Source organism: Anthonomus grandis, chromosome 16, assembly GCF_022605725.1.
Source record: "Anthonomus grandis grandis chromosome 16, icAntGran1.3, whole genome shotgun sequence".
Classification (NCBI taxonomy): domain Eukaryota; kingdom Metazoa; phylum Arthropoda; class Insecta; order Coleoptera; family Curculionidae; genus Anthonomus; species Anthonomus grandis.
Genome location: NC_065561.1, coordinates 12197496 through 12205696, shown reverse-complemented (window position 1 = coordinate 12205696; position 8201 = coordinate 12197496). Strand labels below are relative to the sequence as shown.

General features: G+C 37.8%; 1 long non-coding RNA gene across 1 annotated transcript; it reads left to right on the top strand.

Annotated features, from left to right (window-relative positions):
• Positions 1 to 401: 401 nt before the first annotated feature.
• Positions 402 to 2155, top strand: LOC126745917 (uncharacterized). The gene is made up of 3 exons (XR_007663753.1): positions 402 to 1621; positions 1694 to 1963; positions 2029 to 2155. It is a non-coding gene; the product is annotated as an uncharacterized LOC126745917 (long non-coding RNA).
• Positions 2156 to 8201: the final 6046 nt, after the last annotated feature.

The window sequence follows — 8201 nt, the reverse complement described above, 5'->3', positions numbered from 1 at the left end:
CCCAGAACTATATTAACACGTATTCATCTTTAGTCTTTTATCCCAGCGCGGGGCGCTCTTTAGTACTTTCCCACTATGGTCTCAGTAAAATCATGTTAGCCCGACAAAATTGTCAGTCACTCTTGAACCAAGCGCGTGGTAGTCCTTGAGACCTCACAACGTAGTTTTCGTGGGTTTTTTTTAGAAACGGAGCAATCGGGTGATCCCGAGTTTGAAGAGACTGTTCAGGCGTAGTATGATGAATTGGGCAGTGATTCTTCTGATCTGGAAGGAGATAGTATCGAAGATGGTGAACATATTTTCAGTGCACATGAATCCGAAAGTGAAATGTCCGAGGAAGAAATCGATATATCTGCAGAAGTCGAGAATGTTGTGGACGAAATAGAAGAGGAGAACTTAGATCAGGAAAGGGATGAACATGTAAAAAAAATGATTATGGGAAAAATCGTTTTAAGTAGTCATCGGTTGAACTTACACGAAACGTCGCACTCCCAGCCACAACATTCTAAACCTCCCTTCTATGCGTGGCATATTTGACGCTGATAATAACATAGAGTTAATTGACGCCTGGAAAAAAATTTTTAGCCAAGACATGTTAGAAGTTATGGTACATTACACTAACCTAAAATTACAGGAGTACAGACAGAAGGCTTCCAATGAGAATCGCACTGAATTTAGAGACACCAACGAAATTGAGATTAATTGATTCCTTGGTCTCTTGCACTTGACATCTATATTTAAATCAAATAACGAAAGTATAGAAGCTATGTTCGCCACAGATAGAACTGGAAGGGAAATATTTCGACTGGTTTTTTTAGCCCGTAGGTTTCAAGTGCTTCTGCCATGTATTTGATTTAATACACGCAACGAAAGAAAGAAGCGAATGAAAGTTGATTCAGCGGCTGCAATATCAGAAATGTTGAAAAAACTCAACAAAAATTCACAGGCTGCTTATATTTTGGGTGGAAATGTTACGGTAGATGAAATGCTTGTGGGTTTTAGAGGTCACTGTCGTTAAAATGGACATATCCAGTAAACTTGAAAAATATGGAGTGAAGGTGCAATGCTTAGCTGATGCCAGAAGTCATTATGTGTACAAGACCTAAATATATTGTGGCAAAGGTAGCGACACTTCAGAGGAGCTGTTGTTTGCCTTTGCAAACCAATCTTTGGGACCAACAGGAATGTCAGGCGACAACTGGTACAGTTCAATTGAACTAGTGGATATTTTATTAAAAACCAAACTCACGTACGTTGGTACACTAAAAAAAAATAAGCGTAAAGTACCTCCAGAATTCCTTCCTTCCAGAACAAGAAAAGTAGGGTCATGTCTCTATGGCTTTACCAAATCAATAACTTTATTATCGATCGTACCGAAGAAGGGCAAAGCTATTGTCCTCCTTTCATCCATGCACCACATTAAAAATGTTGACCCAGATACAGGATTGCAGGAGAAAAATGAATACAACAACACGAAATCAGGTGTGGATGCCGTGGACGAAAAATGTTCCAAGTATTCATGTAGCAGACGTACAAGACGATGGCCAATGGCGATATTCTATAGAGTTGTAGATATGAGTGGATTGAATGCATATATAATTTATCAATCTCATAAAAACAGGTAGGTGTTATCAAGACTTGAATTTATAAAACTGCTGGCTAAACAACTATATGTTCCTCTTCTTTATCAAAGAGCCGCCAACCCTCGTCTACTAAGCCATTTGAGAGAAAGTATCAAAAAAGTACTAGGAATTGCAGCTGAACCACTGAACGACGAAGAGCCAAAAGTTTCACCTTGAAACGCAAGAAAATACTGCTCACGTTGCAACCCAAGATTACCGAGGAAGACTTTTTATTTATGCACAAAATGCAAAAAGCCAATCTGCCTGCAATGTTGTGGGAAAATATGCCAAAACTGCCTCGTTGATGTCGATGGAAGTGGATAAATGAAAAAAAAATCACGGTAAATAATCCTTGCAGATTTTTGTATAAATATCTTTTGAATAACCAAGTATTTTTATTTTGCAGGTAATACTACAAAGGAAAAGCTACAGTAGTTGGTTACCGAATATTTTCATGGCGTAAGGTTGCCTACGCATTTAGAAAAAAAAATTGTTTTTTATTAAATAGAATACCCTTTTTGTTTTATGCTAAAATAAAGTTAATTTTCTTCTAAAGTTTTTTTATGGAAAGCCCTTTTTACCCTAAAATAACAAAAAATATAAAAGAGTGTTGCTAACTGTCATAATCTGTTGTCAAAAAATTGCCCCAGGGAGAACTTGTTGAGAATCCCAGGGACCCTACAACGTGGTTTGTGCACAGTATAACAATAAACTTTATTTATTATACAGTATAACAATAAAATTTATTATTTATTGTTATACTGTGGTTTGTGTCCCGAAATGTCACCACGTCAGTCAAGGGTTAATAAACTTTTTTCTTTATCTTGATCTTCTCTTGCGCGAGCAGATTTTTTTTGACTGAAACTTGGATTATACTCCCGGTTGTTTGTTTAGATCTTCGGGGGAGCATGTTCAGTTTTCTAACTCTTGTTAATGTTTATGATATTTGTTATCTCTATTACTATTGGAAATCTTGGTTTTTTGAATAGTTTCTTTCTCTCCAATCTCTAATTTCCTAAATTGCTCTTCCTGCCCTGTGATCGCAACCAGTATCAAATTGATTGTGAACGGCGACATGTCCAAAAATTGACATATACCCTCTATTATTTCTAAATTGCAATTCAAAATTTCCAATGTGTTTCTCTTCCTGATGTGTGCTCTTCCCAATCTTCGCGTTCAGGTTTTCCATTACTGCAAGTTTTGGTTTCCTGTTTTCCTGCAAGTGATATGTCTTCGTATAATTGTTCTACCTCAAGGTCGTCTACTGTGTTTGTTGCAGCGTAGGTTTGAATTGTTTGCACATTTCATCGCTTATTAATTTTGACGGTGACACTCGATCTGTCACTGCACCAGCACAGTATAACAATAAACGTTTATTGTTATAAATAATAAAAGTCACACTCGATCTGTCACTGCACCAGCACAGTATAACAATAAACGTTTATTGTTATAAATAATAAAAGTTTATTGTTATACTGTGGCACCAGGTTGTAATCATGTGTTTAAGCCCTTTATGATTCATGATCGCCACGTCTGCGTCTCCATGTGCAAAGTAAATATCTGAGTTCTTCTCGTATATAATATGTTTTCAAGATTGTCCATGTTTCACTTTGCAGTCGGGGCTTACAAAGACCCAGCATATCCCATTTAATATTTTCAATTTCTTTTTCTAACTCTGCAGTGATAACTTGTTCTCATTTTCTATGTATTCATTGCCTTTTGTCTTTTATTCCGGGAATGAAGGGATTTTGGTGAGGTAGTATCCAGGAGATGATGGACATGCTTTGACCCCAGGAAGGGAGGTGGAGAACAAAGATCGCGTGGGCAAGGTCACATACGTTGAAGTAGGTTTGTTCTCTACCGGGATCGTATTGAAGTATCTACCCGCAAATTTTTAGTGTGTTAATTAATCTTTCTCTGGAATATTGTTTTTTCAATAGTACATTAACATAATTTCATACTTTATATTTTAATGAGAAAACGTGTAGTATAAAATAGACCTCCGGCTATGGCTACTACGCTTATGTAAACAAGTAATTGGCGAAGGCACCGTATCGAACCGGTTGAGCAAGCTGGCAGCCCTTTTAAGTTAATATCCTCCATGGTTGAATAATAATGATAAGCGATAGGTTTACGCTGCGTTAAAGAAGTCTAAGGTTTGTTTTGACTTAATAGTCGAGCAAGAAAAACTATGACGCTTGTTCTAGCTAAAAAAATGTTAGTTAATGTAAAAAGCTTCGTACCCACCAAAGATAATTCTCTCAGATAAATGTCTTATTTAATTTAGAGATCGTGATGTCTTTTATACTGATATCTGGAGTTTTGCTCAAAAAATCTCTACTTGGCAATTAATAAGCTTGATTATTAATTTTGTGTAAACCTGCTTCAACCTGTGTACATTTATATTAAACAAGCAGTATGAATAAATGTGCAAACTTGTACAAGTTAATAATCCAGTCAGTAACATTTCTTTTATAAATCTTTCATCTGGTATTATACTCATAATAATCTTACTAACATATTTTTTAAATAAGGGTGCAACAAGTGACAAAAAACCTTAAAGGAGTTTTTTCGTTCATTCACAGGTAAACATGCCAATCACGTGCAATTTACTCATTATCATCTTTAATTCAATAAGTTATTACGGGAGTACGTTTTTCTTTTCCCTAACAGGTTTTTATACTACATAGTAAAAACCTGTTACGTTTTTTCCTTCTTGTTTCCTCTGATAAATAATTATTTCTAGCAGTAAGTTGACCAAGCGCCTCGTCGTTCGAACTACACAAATTTTCTTCTTACTGTGATTATTTGCATGATTTTCTTATAAGATAATGGTAAAATTGTAGGTAACGAGTTCAAGCTAAATACATTATGCAACGCTATAATGAAAATAAAGAGGTATCCTAAACCAGAAGTCGAAAGTATTAAAGTTCGCTTCTTAGATAATTGGCCTGTGGATTTTTGATATATGGAGAAGCAATACAAAGACCTAAGAATCCCGAGAAGAGAATTTGAGTTTCGTATACCCTCAATTAAATTAATTATGGCTTTTCAACGGAAAACTAGTGATGTGGAGCGGCCACCAATAATAAATAATGTATTTTATAATATTATAAAAAATAAATGTACTTTTAAGACTTAAAGAAGAAGTTAAATGATCACACTGTTATAGGTGATTTGCTGGAAATTACTGCAAAAGTGCAAAAAAATTTTGCAAAACTGGAAGAAAACTGTGCCACACTAAGAAATATATGCCAGGTTGGAAGAAAAGATCTTAGAAAGTCGGAAGGAATTCTTTCATTGATGGAGGACGGGATCCAGGAAGATCAAAACAGAATCGCAACACAAATCTTTTGATGAGCTGCCCTGTAGACCTTCAGCAGGGGATGACAAGAACGACGTTTGTTGCAATACGGAATCTGTTGAGCTGATGCACCTCAAACCGCCTTAATTTGATGATACTACATCAATATTTATCAGCGCCCGTGTGAAGCGGCTGCGAAAGCAAACTGTTGGTCATCCAGGAAGAAGGAGACTGCCTTAAAGTAGGCCTTGAAGAGAGATGCTTCCACTATCCTAGAAAGAATAGAAGGCATTTGGAAATGCGTTATGGCCAGTCACCTGGAATATGTTTACCATACGCAGATGAAAAATTGGTGGCAAAAGTCATGGCAGTCTTGCGAGAATGTGAAGCTGATATTGCACGTTTGGTTCGACTGACATATCCGGAAGTTCAGGAAAGGATTATGGAAGTTCATGTATTCCTAGATGGATTTCGCGACGGTGAAATGAGGCAGCCCTTTCTACTAGCACATCCACCTAAGCTAGTAGATGCACTAACACGGGCTCTTAAATTCGAGGCTACCAAGTACACGAAGAAACGATTCCAAAGGGTGACGACTTTAAGGAATCAGTCAAGTAGATGATTAGGGAAGCTATTGGAGAACGTAGTCGCCAGAACCGGAAATTGAAGTGTTAAAAATAGGGCAAAGCAGGTCTCTGAAGATAGACGATGAGGAATTTGATTTACATCAGGAGAGGAATTACAGTGTTCGAGTCCTACTTCCGGAAAAAACTTTGATACCGGAATAAAGCGAGACCGTTTTGGAGCTGCGTTGACAGCAAGACCACAGATGGTGAAAGGGACCATGCTATGTCATCTTCGAACCTGCAATACATGACGAGGCTGTTGGTTGGAGGCACTCCGAAAGACCCGTGTACGCGCTGAAAGGAGTATTCCTATGAAGGTAATGAATGCCAATCATTAACCTGTGATATTAAAGGACACGGAATAAGGACACTCCTCTAAGGTTTCAGCAATACTTCGATAAGTTGCGGCTGTGGAAACCAGCTGGGAAGTCATTCCAAAAGAATTAGAAGAGCTGGTATCGTCGTCAGACTCGAGTCTAAGACCAGACCAAAGAAAGCCGATGATAAAGCATTTGGTCTACAGATATCGAGATGTTTTTGATGTTTTGATGATTTGTTTTTGATGTTCTGAGAAGAAAGAGAGGACCAACATAGTCCAGTCAAAATCAATACAGGAACTGCTCTTCCCATCTGGCAGACAGCTCGAAGACTGCCACTAGCCAAGAGAGAGGAGGCCTGATAACACTGTTGAGAGAATAACCAAGGAAGGTATTGGAGACGGTTCTATCTCCAACCTTAGTCCATGGTCTTCGCCGGTGGTACTGGTAAAGAAGACCAGATTGTGGTAAAAAAGACCTGGTGACTCTGCGTAGATTACCGGCAGCGAATTAATGTTACTAAAACGAACACCTATACGTATACTTTTCCTCGGATTGATGTGAATTTGGATATCCTTGCTGAATCAAAGACATTTCCACGCTAGATCTGACAAGTGGATACTGGTAAGTTGAATTAGCCTCTGGAGATCAGGAAAAGACAGCGTTCATGGTGGGTACTGGATTATCACAATTTAACGTGATGCCATTTGGACTGTGCAATGCTCTTGCCACTTTTGAATGTCTTATAAAAAAGATTTTAAGAGGACTGTTCTGGAAGACTTGTCTGGCTTACCTTGATGGCATTATTGTGGTAGGAAAATCGTTTGAGGACCACTAGAAGAATGTAGAAGTGTTCCTGAAGCTTTGAGGTTTTGGTTTGAGCTCAAATAAATGTCATCTGTTTCGAAGGGCCGTGCCGTATATATCTGGGTGACATCGTTTCCAACCAAGGAACTGAATCAGTTGACAAAGCAAAGGTAAAAACTGTCAAGGATTAACCAGTTCCAGACCGTCAAAGACAAGGTCAAAGATCAGGCTGACAGAAGGAGAACGAAAATTCCAATGGTCCCAAGACTGTCAAGAAACTTTCGATCATATTAAAGAGCTTTGACAAATGCACGTAACCTGGACTATCCCTTACCTGAAGGAAAATTTCTACTGGGTACTGACCCTAGCAATACGGGCATAGAAGTCTTGAATCCAAGATGCCCAAGAAAAAAAAGTAAAAATACCTGGCAAAAACGGAGATCTCATAAGAGACCAACCTAATCCCTTTATTTTTCCTTTATCTTAACCTGGATAAAGGAACGGAAAAAGCAAACTAGGGAAGAAGTTGCCAAGTATCTGCCAATTTTAAGTCATATTGGGCATAATGGAACTCCCTAATTTTGGAAGATGACTCTTGCAGCGGAAAATGGTTGACACGACGGCAAAGAGGAAAGAGGCCAATCGTTGTGCCTAAATATCGGATTTCGAAGTTACTAGAGGAAATCCATGTACTTGGAGAACACCTTGGATTAACAAAGACCCTGGGAAAAGTGAAGGAAAGATTTTACTCTATACTGTCCTATGCCTCGTTGTAGTAAAAGGAAGAGAAATTGCTTTTCCATGCGATCTGAGTTTGGTTGACCGGAAGCCACCAATGCCGCAATGTTGGAAATTTTGTAGAGGAATTAAACCCATCGGGACTCATCTAATCTTGCGTATGGTACGACATTTGAAATTAAAACGATCGTTTGGATCGTTGGATTTCTTCTTTACGCTATATATTACTTTATCACGAATAAAGCTTCATTATGACGTAAATTCCCATTTCCCCGTTATTGAATGATCAACATATTGCTTATTTGTTCCAAATACTTGAAAAGTTAATCATTTTCAATTCCTAATGAATTAATTGCTGGCACTATTGTCAAGATTTTAAACCCAGCATGGAACCATTAAAGTATTATGACATGTATCAGCATCATCGTTGTCATCATTTCAAGCTTTTGATAATAGTAATGTCAGCTATAAGCTTTCTACATGTTTACTTAATTACGTAACATACGCCAAGAAGTGCATCTGGGTTTAACCTATTTAGAATAACGGTCTGTTAATCAAACAGTGCCACAAGGTAGTATATTGGGACCACTCCTGTTTTCAATTTACACCTGCGACTTGGTGAATTCTTGAACACTTGTAGATCGCCTTAGTATGCAAATGATTTCCTAACTCAACTAACTTTACTACTATTTTCCTATTAGTAAGATAAAGGGACATAAATAATAAAGTGAATAGGTGCCACCATAAAAGCCATTAGCTATATGTCCCATTTTCATAAGCTCGCCCT